Source organism: Prionailurus viverrinus, chromosome C1 (assembly GCF_022837055.1).
Source record: "Prionailurus viverrinus isolate Anna chromosome C1, UM_Priviv_1.0, whole genome shotgun sequence".
Classification (NCBI taxonomy): domain Eukaryota; kingdom Metazoa; phylum Chordata; class Mammalia; order Carnivora; family Felidae; genus Prionailurus; species Prionailurus viverrinus.
In genome coordinates, this window is record NC_062568.1 from 168,873,967 (window position 1) to 168,888,127 (window position 14,161).

A 14,161-nucleotide genomic window follows, 5' to 3' on the forward strand; every position below is an offset into this window, starting at 1 on the left:
GTAAAACAACTCACGGGTTCTTAGCGGACAAGTGGCAGGCTCTCCGGCTACTTGGGGTTGAATTGGAGTGGAACAAGCCTGAAAGCAGGTAGAGCCCCAGATTTCAGAAACATTCAGGAATTTAAGAAAGACCTGCGGTTACAGGCAGCCTAATCCTGGAAGTATTAACTGACATCCAACTTTAATGAGAACCTATATTGATTTTTCACTTGGCACTTTATGAACTGTATTTACAGCTCTTTTGAGCCTCCTGAAACTCCGTTTCGACATCCCTGAGGTTCCCCCAGTTGTCCGCTCGTATGAGGTTCAGACTCAATTCCTGAGAGGTTCACGGTGCCTTTCTTTCCAAGTGGGATGGCTGGGATTTCCCCCTCAGGAAGAGCATGAGGGCACCTTTCTGTTCCTTCCAGATTTCACTGGGTTTCCTCTTCACGCTGCTTACTCTTTTCTGGTTCCTGAGTTTGGGTGGCCTTTGGGGTATGTAACTCACGCGGGGTGGGGTTGATGAATGTGGGATGTCCCAGGGCACAGCCAAACCAGTAGAAGTATTTACCTGAAACAGTTCCGGCTGGGAGGGGAGAACCAGAATGTTGTTAGCTGGGAGGTGATCTCAACATCTGGGGGGAGCAAGTAGAGGGTCAAGTTTATAAGGCAAGGTGAAGATATAAATGGAAAGTGGGCCATGCAATTAGAATCTAGGAGCTTCAGGAGCAGCATGGAGTGAGGGTGGAGAAAGAGACAAAGACATATATAGTTCAGGCCTAGGCACACAAGAAACAAGATTGTGCCCTGTGTGCCCCTTTCTCTGTGGTTCCATGCACGAGGGGTTCAGGCACTGTGGCTCAGCAGAAGCAGGCAGATCAATGAGGCAAAAGATAAGCTTGAATAGGAATACAGGTTTAATAGTGTTTTAGACAGAAGCGGAAAAAAAAAGTAATCAAAGAAAAATAGGATTCTAGTAAAAAGCAGAAAGCAAAGGATAAGTAGCGTGAACACCCACTTGTGTTTATGAACTCTGGTGGCTGAGACTCTGTGTTTCATACATGACATTCAACACCAAACCTCTGCTCATATTAGATAGACCTGGCAATGGAAGGAACGGTGAGTACAGGCCTACCATAGTAAGGTCTAGGAACGGAGATGCTGGGGGGAGTTTTGTGAAAATAGGTACGTTCACACCAGCCAGTTTGAAGCTTCTAAAAAACTTTGTTTTTTCTTGATGGTGTAGGTGTTTCCAGTTAAGCATGTCAGTGAAAGCAGATTTACGAGTCTTTCCTCCGCCTTTCTCCATTGGTTCGAGGGTGGGTTTCTAGTTAGGGATTGCTCATTTTGGGATGTTTTTAACTTAGATCGGGGAGGATAGTGGTCACGGCTGCCTTGACCGCTCTCCTTGCCTCTTGCTATCGTCCAAGCTGACGGGGACCATTCTGTGGCCCTCTGAAAGGGGGCTCCATGACCTGAGGGACACTGTGAAGGTATTCCCTGTGCAGAGGTAGCTCCGGGGAAGAAAAGCAGCCCATGTTCAGCTTGCTAAACCACGTGCACTGGCATAGTGGAGGTGGCGCCTTTTTCTAATTTACATGAAAGCATCATACGTGCCAGCGGTGGCCTTGTCCTGACCTCATGTGTGATACTCTTCAGCCAATCACATTTGCTATTCATAGCGGTCGGGTGAATCAGAGGGATGCGGATTATTATGTTGCCCAACTTCAGGTGACTTCCTTGGGCTGTTCACTCTGTTCGCCAGAGCCGGAAGTTGAACCCACTGAGGTTTAATCACAAATCCAGTGCTCTTTCCATGGTGCCGGCTGCCGGCACCTGCCCCTCACCACGCTCCCATCACGGGAATTCCCAGCAAGCAGGGACTCAGAGGCGCTGCCAGCACAGGGATCCTAGTTCAGCAGCACACGGCCTGGTGGAAGTGCACGCTTCTCGGAAACACTGCAGCAGCCTGGTGCCCGTGCCCGCGTGGGAAGTGCTCGCTGAACATCTGACCCCGTCTGCCTCAAATTCTTCTCAACCCTTTTTAGCAACTTTTAGGCTTTTCCCTTGCAGGGTGGGGTAAAGAGAGGCAAGGGTGGGGGTGGTGGTGGGGGGGGCGGGGGGCGGAACTGGGTGGGTTTGCAAAACATTAGTGAATATAATCTGTGCCTTTTCCCTGACCCAGCTTGGCCAGCTGTACTGGTCTGAAATTCCACATTCCATTGTCCTTCTAAGAAAACAGAATTGGCTCTGTTCAGCCCTCGGAATTGTCTGTGTAGACTTGTTTGAGAGAATTTGCGAACCAGATGGATTTACTGTTTACTGTCTCTTCTAGTCCCAGGGAAAAACAGTATTTCCAAAGACCATCAGCAGCATGTTCTGAAAGGTTTCCCAACCATCATTGTTCATGTTGTGGTCAATACTCCAGCTTAATCCAGTTTTCTCACCTCTCACCTCTCTGTATGCACACGTATCACACCCTAGCCTAGTGGTCAGCTGTTGGGTTTACTACCCAGATCCTTGCTCTGCAAACTAGCCTTCTTTGTCCATCTGTATGGTTCCAGTAATGGGGCTCTGGTAGCCGCTTGTACAACGCCATCCCCATGATTGTCCCGCTCACAGGTGATTAGACCAGAGGCGTGCACCCCACTCAAGCAAGTCTTGGGAGCTTTGGGACTGGGACAGTGAGGAAGGTTCTGTCTTTCTTTGGGTTGCTCGCTCTGCATGGCATAACTTAGAAGAAGCTGCCTGCCATGTGGTCTGTCACTAGACGGCAGGTGGGGGTGGGGGGCAGATTAAGAAGCTGGTATAAATAGAAGGAGAAAAATGAAGCAACTTTCAAAGAGAAGCTGAGGATGAAAGCTAGGCATAGAGCTTCCAGACCTGTTTGACTCAATCGCGTTCTGTCCTTTGGGTTCCCTGATATCCATGTGACAAAATGCTCTTTTTCTTTTTTTTTTTTTCTCCTCCTCAAATTACCCTCAGTTGGGTTCTATTAACTACAGTTAAGAGTCTTTTCTGTTACTGTAGCCAGATTTTTCTCAAAATGTAATCCCGGTACCAACATCAACATCTTTACCGGAGAACATGTTAAAGGGGCAAATTCTCAGGCTGCATCCCAGACCTGCTGAATCAGAAAATCTGGAGGGGAGGCCCAGCAATGTGGGTTTTAACAAGCCCTGCAGACATCGCAAGTTTGAGAACCACTGGCCTCACCGTCTCTAGGCGTGGATGGAAGAGCATGGACCTAGAGGCACAATGGCCTGGATGTGGATCCTGGACCTGTGCGCTAGTGATATGATTGGGTAAGTCACCTCATCTCTTGGAGACTCCGCTTTCTCAGCAGTGAAATGGAGGGTAACGGTTGTTTATATTGTACAGCAGCTGTAAGAGAAGCACACACCTCTGGGCATGTGAAAAGCAGTGGTTTCAATCTTGCCTCTGTGGACCCTGTTCTGACGTGAGAAGAGAAGCCGATTCACCCAGGTCGTGCCCCATGGAGACAAAACCTGAGTTTTTTTTTTTTTTTTTTTTAAAGAACCCATCGCCCTAACAGAACAGGTTACTGTTTGGAGTTTATACCAAATCTGTGCCCCCAGATCTTAGTATTGGTACTAGACTCCCCTAGGCTATCACTGGATGGTTGGGAATTAAGCCCAATTAATCTGAAACTCATTGTGATTCCCCAGGTTTCACTGACCTATTTTCCTGCTATGTTATGAGAACTATGCAGTCTGGGCCATCCTAGAATGAAACGAGATCAGGAGATCAGCCGGCTTATATTCGAAGAAGGAAAGCGCAGGCTTCCATTCATTAATTTATTCCTTTACTTATGCATCCACTTACTCATTCACTAATTCATTCACTGACTCATTCATTCATTCATCCACCTGACACTCACTGAGCTACTTCTCTGTCGAGACACCATGCTAGATACTAGAGACTTACGGATAAGGCCATTGTGTCCCCCTACCCCCAACTACTAATTGTTGACAGATGACAGTATGAGCAAAGACCCAGAGGCGGGAAATGGTCGTGGCATGAGGAGATCAGAGTCAGGAGATAGGTCTTGCTGAAGCAAAGAGTGAGTGTTAGGAAGTTATTGAGGCACGAGAATCAGAGACGGTTAGAGAACGGGAGTCAACATCTGCTTCGGTTTCCACAGCACACAGTCCTGTAATTAACAGTGGTGAGTGTTTTGCAAGGACCTCCCGGTTCTTTGGGCCGCATTTGAGCCGATCCCGGATGGATGACCCTACAGTAGGTAGCTTCATCTGCCAAATACTGCTCATGCTGTTCATACCCCACGAGGAGTGGGCTGGTTAGCTCTCATTAAAAAGGAATCCTTGTGCCTGCTACTGCTTGACAGCTGAATCCGTCCAACCCCAAGTGAACTCTTTCTGGTATCCAGAAAGTCTGGCTATTGTCTGGACGAATCTCCACCCAGTTCTTGGCTTTCATATCACTGGAACCTCCAGTTATATGCAAAATGGGGCAAAAACATCCAACGTCTCCCCAGACAGCTCTGCAGGAAATACATCCAATTGGATGCTTCCTCAGACATATCCTTTAGGGAAGTCTGAGACTAGGAGTTCAGATACAGAAGAGGTGTGGCTGGTCTGGGAGGGAAGATGGCTACTCAGTGGTTGAGTGTGAAACACTGCCTCCTATTTTACAGGTGGTTTTTCTCTTTGTGTCAACTAAAGAACGGCCTAATGACAGTAAAATTATACCCTTCTTGTTCCCAGACTTTAAAGAAAAGAACAGAAATAATGACTAGCTTGTCACATGGGGTTGATAACATCCTTGACCTCATTTGACCCTCGCCACTACCCTAGTGGAGGTTACGGGCATTTTATTCCCACTTACCGGATGACGAGATGAGGTCCATTCCACGCAAGTGTCTGAGCCTCTTTTTAATCCCAATTTCTTGACTGTAGATTTTATGCTCATTCTACTATACCAGGCTGTTCTCAAGTAAAACCTTTGTTGCCAGTATTTAGGATTACAAGGAACTTCCTGGGGGGGGGGGGGCTCTCAGAAATATGGAAACAAGATTATCCTTTGAGAGTTAAAGTTTAAGACAGGCACAAGAGGATTAGTGAGGAGACAGGATGGCTCCCAGGATTCTGAGAGTCAACTGATCTTAATCCAGCCATAGATCTCAAATATATTTGAAGAAGGAGGGAAAACAGAGTCAGAGAAGGAAATTTTGGCACTCTGTCCATGCTGTGTGCTAGGAATCACATTAGACTATCTTAATTGGGTGCTATTAGATAGTGTAGTCATGTAACTCCTCCTGCGCTGATCCCTAGGTCACCCTGTGATCTTCAGCGTGTCTAATGTGACATCCCAAGCCGTGTGGCCCAGAAGGTAGAGAATGTACTAGTCGTGTTGATGTGTGGATTCTACTTCCATGTTATGGTACCTTCCTGTGCTCACTGTCCAATAACACACGAGCGATCTGGTTTCCAGATTAGCCCTTGGTGTGCAGGAGAGAAAGATCAGCTCTTGGGGGCTGACAACACAGTGTTTCTTAGCCTTTGCAGCTATAGGATAAATCCACAACTTGGGCAAATTCGGTAAGGGAGTGAATAAAATGCTCGCCTGGAAGACATCTGGGAAGACTTAACCGTGTACTGCCTTCCCTTGACAATGTGTCTTCTTTGCTTCGCGGATGCAAACCTGAGTTAGGCCTGTGGCCATTCCCATAGGCTTGGCCCTGTTCTTACTAGAAGCCAGTAGCGCTCGCACATCCAGGCCTAATGTCAATTCCTGCCCAGATCACTGGCTGATCACCTGATGAATTCACCATAACTTCCTAGGAACTCTGAGGAAGGCAGGATGAGTGAGACAAGGTCTCTCCAATTCAAGTGCCGAATCTTGCAGTAGAGACAGGTTTGTGCCTAGGTAACTTTAATCATTTCGGTGGTTTTCTGTATTCCCTGAATTCACCAGCCATCTACAAAACATTATGCTATGTGGTTTCATTTGCTTCTCACAAGTAGCCCATGAACAGATGCACACATAGAGTCTCAAGAAGTGAAGGGGTCACAGAGCTAGTACATGACCAAACATAGCTTCGACGCCCAAGACATCAGCTGTGGGCAAAGGGTGTCACTGGCATTAGATAGGAGGGTAGAGCAGGGGACTGAAATTGCTCTTCTGGTAATTTCCACTCACTACTCTAGTTCTCTTTTGGGAGCTCATCAGAATTGTCCCTAGGCAATTTGTATGCCTTCATTGGTATACAAGAGATCTGGCCAATCACGTGGATCCCAATCTGGAGTTCTCGTCTAATATGAATTAACAAAGAGAGTCTAGGAACCATTTACGATAACAAAATATTATAATGGAAGTTATATCTTTATCTTAGATGATGCAGCATGCACTGATGAAGCTGTTTTGGCTGTCCCACTTCTTTTGAGAGTTTCATTCTAGGGAGGGAAGCATATCTGTGAAACTTTTTTTTTTTTTTTTTAAGTGAACTCTATGCCCAACGTGAGGTTGGCAAACTCATGACTCCAAGATCAAGAGTCACATGCTCTACCGGCTGAGCCAGCCAAGCACCCCCTTCCATAGCTAAATAAGGATTTTAAAACATTTTCTTTCAAACTTATAACAATAATACATTCTCACTGCAAACAATTCAAATAGCAGAGAGTATTTATTTTTTAGCTGCTGGAGAGCCATTGAAGGATTTTTACGCTGGGGCCTATATGCAGGAGGATCGGCATTCGGAAAGATCCTCCTGGCTGCAGAGTGGAGGTTGGCTCATAGCTGGTCCTGGCTGGAGGCAGGAAGCCTGGGATACCAGCAAGGAGGCCACAGTGTGATTTCAGCCGGAGATGGCAGCGGGGCTGAGCCAGGCAGAGGCTGCTGAGGTGGATTTCAGAGATCGTTGGGCGGAAAAGCGTGTGTTGGGTGACTGAAGAAGAAGGAAAATAAAACAACTTTGACTTCAGAAAGTGGCCTTGCTAGACAAGCCTTTTTCACAAGCTCTTCTCCTGGAAAGGGCCTCGAAGGCACAGCTAACCAAACAACCATCCCTCCCGGGCAAGGGCTCCCCACGAGGTGAATGGTTTGCCGTATTTCCGATTCCAGGAACTGGCTGGAATAACACTTATGCAATGGGAACACACGAGGCCCACCTCCAGGAGCCTGGCTGGGGCAGAACTTGGCAAGGCTGGAATCCTCCGTGCAGCGGAAAGTCCTCCTGATCTGCTACAAAAGAGCGTCCCTTGGATGTGTGACTTTGAGGGGACGTCAGAGCTAGCCGCGTGGATGGCTGCGTGGGCCTGGAGCTGCTGGCAAGGAGGAGCTCAGGGTGTGCATCAGACCCAACAGGACAATGCACAGGCGGGAAACTCTGCTGCCTCTCCCGTGCCGTGGATGGAGTGAGCGCTCAGGAGCCACCATAGCCTGCCGTGTCCCTTCAGCACCGTGTGACCCCGGGCAAGTCACTTAACCTCTTTGATCCTCAGTGTCCTTGTGTGTAAAATGGGATCCGCGTAGCAGCCATCTCCTGGGCTGTTGCAAGAATAGGAAACGTGAGGGAACACTGCTAATACTGTGCCCCGCCCCTTGGGGAAAGTCAGGTTACTGGTTGAAAGATCATGACTCTCAGGGCGCCCGGGTGGCTTAGTCCGTTGAGCCTCCGACTTTGGCTCAGGTCAGGATCTCACGGTCTGTGAGTTCGAGCCCTGTGTCGGGCTCTGTGCTGACAGCTCAGAGCCTGGCACCTGCTTCAGATTCTGTGTCTCCTTCTCTCTCTGCCCCTCCCCTACTCATGCTCTGTCTCTCTCTCTCTCTCAAAAATAAATAAACAAAAAATTTATAAGAAAGATCGTGACTCTCTAACAAATACAGCTCTCAGGAGATTGAGGGGCCGGGGGGCAGGGGAGACAGAAGGCCATCTGTCAAATCAAAGAATAAGTAAGAATAAACTTGCAACAATAAGGGCAGGCTCAGTGTGTGCGTGTGAGGTGGGTAGGCTCCTGAATAGTTGTCTGCAGTCCAAATGTATGCAAATCAAATCATTCTCAAAGCCTCAAGGCAGTTGCTTACATCCAGATATCCCAGAGGGGGATCTTTCTGTAAAGTTGCTACTGCTGATTATTATAATATGGTGCTACTGTCTCACCTGGAGCTCTTAGAGGAAAGGGACAACTGGTGCAGCTTTAGCATCTCGTCGCTACGCTTTATTCTTTGTGAAACCAAACTGATGCCGTCCTTTTTGGTGTCGTGTTCCCTGAGCAATCCAGAATTGTAGGTGAGGGCTGGAGTGAGGTGGGATGGGGGCCACCTGTGTTTCAGGGGAGGTGGCTGGAGGGCAGTGGGATCACGTGGGTTGCCTAAATTCACTCAGGGGGGAAGCAGGAGGGTCAGAATCCAGACCCGTGTGTTCTCTCAGTCCTGTGTTTATCTCTCTCAGCTGTTGGCTCTTTCCGGGGAGGCGATGAGCCCTCCTCCTTCTCCTGCACACACGTAAAAGGCATGACGTGGACAAGCTTGGGGGTGGGGGTGGGATTTCAGCACGGAGCATGGATGTTTTATGTCTGGGTGCAAGCATGAAGGATAAATACTCATGGGGAGACTCCCTTCCCTCGCTCTCCACCCTGGCTGGGTATGTGGGAGGGAATTCTGGGTCACTGCCACCCCCGCCAACACATTCAGAATGTTAATAACATTCTTCGGGCAACGGCCCCAAAATTCTCACACCCAACTCAACACCAAGTTCTTGGTCTTAGAGGGTTCTAGCATGATTAGCCAGAAAATTCTTCCCAGCTTTCCTCCTAGGCCTCTCTCACGGCCTGGTCACCTCTCTATGAGTGACCTACAGTGCTGGCTAGGAGCACCTGGGGAACCTGAATTCGGCTGTCCCTGCTCCGTTGAGAAGCGGGATGCGCTTTTACCCATCAAAGTAGCGCCCAGTGTTCATGGCTGTCAAGGATTCGCTGTTCTCAGATTTTTGTGACAAGTGACTAGGGAGTTCCCTCATACTCCTTCCTGTGTGCACTCCTCACTCAAACCCCGCATGCTAGTTACCAGATGGCCCCAAGAAGGGCACTCTTGCCAAGCCACATGCCTTTGGTCTTGCTCTTTGCTCACTTGCCTGTCGGGTGATAAGGAAATCAGGAAAATTATGCAGCCCGCAGCCAGGCTTATATTTGAGTATTCCCTGGGCCCTCAGAGGAGGAGTACCCCGAAAATATGACCTATGTCTGGGTTTGCAGACTTCTTTCACCCACCCGGTATCTTAGGGGGAGGGAGGTTACCTGCACTTACACCTGAGAAAACTAGGGTTTTGCAGCATCTGCCCCTGCCTGCCCTCAGGCATCGCTAGGTACTTCTCCAAGCCCCACGTGGTAGGCACAGCTAAGTTCTCCCTATGCTGATGCCCTTTCTGTTCCTCCAGCACTCCCAAGTCATTCCTGCCTCAAGGCCTTGGCACCCACTCTTCCCTCCTTCTGAAGTGTGCCTCCCTGTCTGTTTAGCTCCGTGCCCTCACCCAGGTCCCAGCTCTGATGCCACCTTCTCCAGGAGCCTTCTGTCCCCGCCCCCCACCCAACCACAGAGCCCTGCTTCCCTGAGACAAGAGCACCAGAATTCAGAGCTAACCGTCCTTCTCCCGAGGGCAGTGGGAGGACTTCTTTGCAGCCCTTCTTAGTGTTGGGATCACTGCCATCTCCAGCACCTCTGTCTCAGCCCTGCCAGAACCAGAAGGAAGGGGTGGGGGGCACTCAGCCAACAGGAGACCCTTGTCCCAGTGCCCCACTCCCCATACTGTCTTCAGATGGGTGGTCACCACTTCTTCAGCATTTCCTGCCCCAGTGTGTCCTCTGACCAATGTAAATCTCACTGAGCTCTGTCTAATCTTTCAAAAACCCCTAAGGCTCCTGTTCTGATAGATCCACAGTCCGTGGAGGGGAAGACGGAAACCTTATTTCCTCTGTGAGGCTGCCTAGGGGCTGAATTACCTGTGATGGAAAATGCCACTGGTTTGCTTTGTCCTTACCCCTGGAGCTTATAGCAAGACAGTCCATTTTTTCCGCTCTGGTTCATAGGCTAGTGTGCATACCTCAGTCATTAAAGGCACCTTTCGGAAACATGCGAAGTGTCTCCCCTGTGGTCTCTCTAAGCCCAGTGACGTCCCCAGCGCTGCTTGAAGGGCAAAGCCTGGTTTGCTTCCCTCTCGTGGACAGACATACGTGCTATGTGCTTTTGTCCACAGTGTTTTGGCCCACACTGCTTTCAAGTCCATTGCTTCGGTTTTTAATTTCTGGACTTGCCTTGCCTTTTGACCCTGCTAATCAGATTTACTTATTCTGCCACCCCTGGGCCTCCCTCTCAACCCTGAATTCTGGTCCCTGGTGGTTTAACTGGTGCCTGAACCTCATCAACCTTGGCAGTTTCCCCCAGTGGGCAATCCCACTGGGTTCCTAGGGGCCCCCAAGCTAGAACTGATACTCAGAATCGCCCAGCTGGTGCTCGGTTTGCCCCGTGACTCATTCCATTTATACTCCAGGGCATAGTATATTCCTCCACCTTGAAGGGAATGTATTCACCCGACATCTGCTCTCAACACTTCCAGAATGCCCAGCGCTGTCCTGGGTGAGCATTCTAAGGAAAGCGACAGGCTTGTCAAAACAGAGGAAGTGGACTTTGGAGTTGGAGAAATTCGAGTTCAAAATAAAGCTGCGTCACCTAGCCACGTGAGCTTGGGTAAATGATTTGGCTCTTTGAGCCTCAGTTGTCTCATCCGTGTACCAGAGATAATTACTACCTTACCTAATGGCGATGAGTGGTTTAGAATATTCAGTGGGACAAAGTATTTAAAATACCTGTTCAGGAGATGCCAAATGAGTGGTAGCTACGTGCAAACACAGGCATACCAGCAGACACACTGGTATATTTTGGAAAGAAAAAAGCATGAGCCTCAAGTCCCGAGATATTACCTAATGCTTCCCCTATTTATTTGTCCTGGGCCATCTTTTCCCCACACCCTGCTCACTAGCACGTAACTTGTGCTTATCAGAAGAGGCAGCCAATATTGGATTGTTAATTTATTTGTGAACAGTTTCCTAAAATAGGGTTCCCGTGTGCCGCCTTCTAAGGGTGACTGCGAAAGAGCACGCGTGCCGTGGATGCGTGTGCATGTGTGTGTGTGCTCCTGTGTGTGAGACAACATCAAGCATAGTACGTGCTTCATGCTAGGCAGGGCCCTCTCATGTGTATCCTTTGATTAGCATTTATTTTTAAGCGGGATGAAAATCCCAAAACATAAATTTATCATGTGAACCATTTCTAAGAGCGCAGCTGAGAAGTGTTAAACGTATTCTTGTGTGACCCGTGTCCAGAACTTTTTCACCTTGCAAAACTGAAACTCTCTGCACCCATAAACAACCCCCAGTTCCCCTCTCCTGCCAGCCCCCGACAAGTTCTGTTCCACTTTCTGTTTCTGTAAATTTGACTACTCTAGTGACCTTATGTAAATAAAAGCACACAGTATTTTTCTTTTTGACTGGCATATGTATTCTCCTACTTAACCCTCACAACCACTTTGGGAGACAGGCCTTATTGTTACTTATGCCTGATGGGTGAGGAGATAAAATGTAAGAGATTCTTTGGTTTCACGTGGATAGTATGTGACACGGGCAGGAATCGAACTCAGGTCTTGTGGCTCCATGTTGAATGTATAGACACGGGTACATACAGAAAAACTGTCCCGAAAGCCAGACATGTGTGTGTTTTGCACACATTGAAATCTCTCCCTACATATATTCACCTATTCATAAATGTGTGGCTATATGTGGCATCATCTGAAGGAGGAAAGACGTGTTGGGCTCTGAATCTGTCCTGTGTGGTTGTTGGGACACTGAGAAATGGGAATATGAAATTGCCCCTATTGCCCCCGCGGTCTGGAGGCATATTTGGGGAAGCCTGTGCAATGATTGGAAGGAGCTCAGGCTCGAGTAAGGATGGGCTTCAACCCTTACTAGCTGGGGACTCGGGTTTGTCAGGCCTCTTGCAGATGAGAAGACAGGTCAGAGGGTCCAGGGAGATAGTGTGTGTGGAGGGCCCCGCTCTGGCCCACAGCATCCCCCCCTTCACACCACGGACTGGCTGTCTCTGGAAGCGCCTCTTTGCCTCATCTCTAAGTCCTGGGTTCTAAGGGAGGGTTGTTTTCCCTCCCTCTCCTCTCCCTGACCTTCCCCCCTCTCCCTCCCTCTCTCCCTTAACTGCCCCACCTCTAAAGGCTTGAGCCTTTGGAGGAGTTCACTAAGAAACCAAATTCTGTGTTCAGGCTGACTGCCGAACTCCCAGGCCTCGCTGTCAGGGAGATTTCTGGGCCTTTAATGAGGAGAGAATTTGATCCTCAGACTCCTTGTTAAGATAAAGACCTGGCGGGTTTATTAACTCTGTCCAGCTGGGGTACAGGCTCACAGAGAAATAATTAAACACTCCCTGCCTAAGAATGGTCAGGGTCTCGGGGAAAACCTGGCCTGGACCTTGCGAGAAAGGGGAGAAGGGTGATTGGTTACCCCTGGGGCAGGAATCATTTCTTCAGAGCCTAAAGCTTGAGAAGAGAAGAGCGTGTCTTTCTCCCTGAAAGGACTCGCTTCCTATTCCCCTCCATTGTAGACCGACAGAGTTCATTTATTCGTTCGGCAGGTATTTATTGAATACCCGCTGTATGCCAGACACTGTGCTGAGTTTGGGGTGAGGGTGGAGGTACTCCGAGGACAGCCAGCTCGTTGATACCATTTTATATAGAAAGAGACTGAGCGCAGAAAGAAGTAACTTGTCTACGATGACGGGATCAGTCAGGACTTGGTCCTGTCCTCACTGACGTGAAATACCTCCTCCTGCATGCCAAGCAGCTCTGACCCCCCTCCTGCCTCTCTCCTAGGATTTGACCTTCTTTGGGGTCAGCACTCGAGAATGCAGCCGCTAGATTGTCAGCCCTCTGTAGGTGGAGCCATGCCCACCACCTCTCAGCGGACCCTGAAGCCGAATCTCAGTGCTCTGTTTACTGCAGGTGAGTGATCTCTTAACATAGATGGAATTCAATGAATAAGGTAGGGTAAAGGAAGAATATGCAAGGGGAAGGATGTAAATGGTCTTAGAAGGAGGAATGGTGTGAGAGAGAGAGAGAGAGAGAGAGAAAGTGTGTGTGTATGTGGTATGCACGCGGGCACACTCACATGGCTAGGGGAGTGTGTGTGTGTGTGTGTGTGTGTGTGTGTGTGTGTGTGTGTATGGGCCATTTCAGACGCCATAACCTAAGGGGTCCTTAATGAAACATGGCCTGTTTGCAGAATGGTGGTACGGAAGACCTGAACTGGAAGGTATGTTCATGAGGCAGGCACGCAGGGAGGCAGGCGGAAGGACACGGGCGCTGGGGTTGGTGGCGGGAGCGGGAGAGCTGTGGAGTCCAAATCTCCACTCTGTGCTTTGCTAGCCGTGTGCCTTTGGGCAAGTCACTTATCTCAGCCTGTTTTCTCTTGTGACATGATGGCAGTGCTGACGGCTGCACAGCGCTTGCAGGCATCCTGTGTGCTGTGCGCGTCAACAGCACCCGTCCCCCTTCCCGGTTTCTTTTAGGCGTGCACGATCAATTCGCCTTCGCCTTTCAGCAACAGCGGAAAGGGCAGTTTTGCGATTGATGGTGCGAGTCTATAAGGAAACGTAGGGCTGATCCCGTAGCATAAGATGAGAGGCTGAAGAGTTTGGATAGCATCTCCAAGCTGGAAGAGGTTGGAGGTTGTGATGAGTGATGTGAACAGACAGTCTGTTTGTTTGCTTTTAGAAAGTTGCGCTCAGGATCTGTAACAAATCAGTCTGAAGGCAGAACAGGCGGGTGCTTAAAGGGCCTCAGTGAGAAGAGAAATTCCCTAGAATAATGTGGTACAAGGGGATGGGGAGGAAAGGGAAGGACAAATTACAAAAGAACAACAGCAGTAGTAACTAATGTTCACTGAGTGTTTGCTGTGTCCCTGGTATTGTCTAAGCATCTCAGGGACTTTGCTCATTTAATGTATCAAATGTATTAACTTGTCCTACACCCATGGCACACCTGAGGTGAACACCATTCTTAACACTTTTTGGAGGTAAGGAAACTGAGGCATGGAGAAGTTGAGGTGCAAATAAGGCAGGTTTCCACCCCAATTTAATT

At 48.9% G+C, this 14,161-nt stretch overlaps 1 long non-coding RNA gene across 1 annotated transcript in view; it reads left to right on the forward strand.

The window, feature by feature from the left end:
• The window catches only part of LOC125171805 (uncharacterized), an 80,145-nt gene extending 67,148 nt beyond the window's left edge, over positions 1-12,997 (forward strand). The window contains exon 3 of the long non-coding RNA XR_007154424.1: positions 12,896-12,997. This is a non-coding gene — a long non-coding RNA (uncharacterized LOC125171805). The remainder of the gene's footprint in view (positions 1-12,895) is intronic.
• The last annotated feature ends 1,164 nt before the right edge of the window (positions 12,998-14,161 follow it).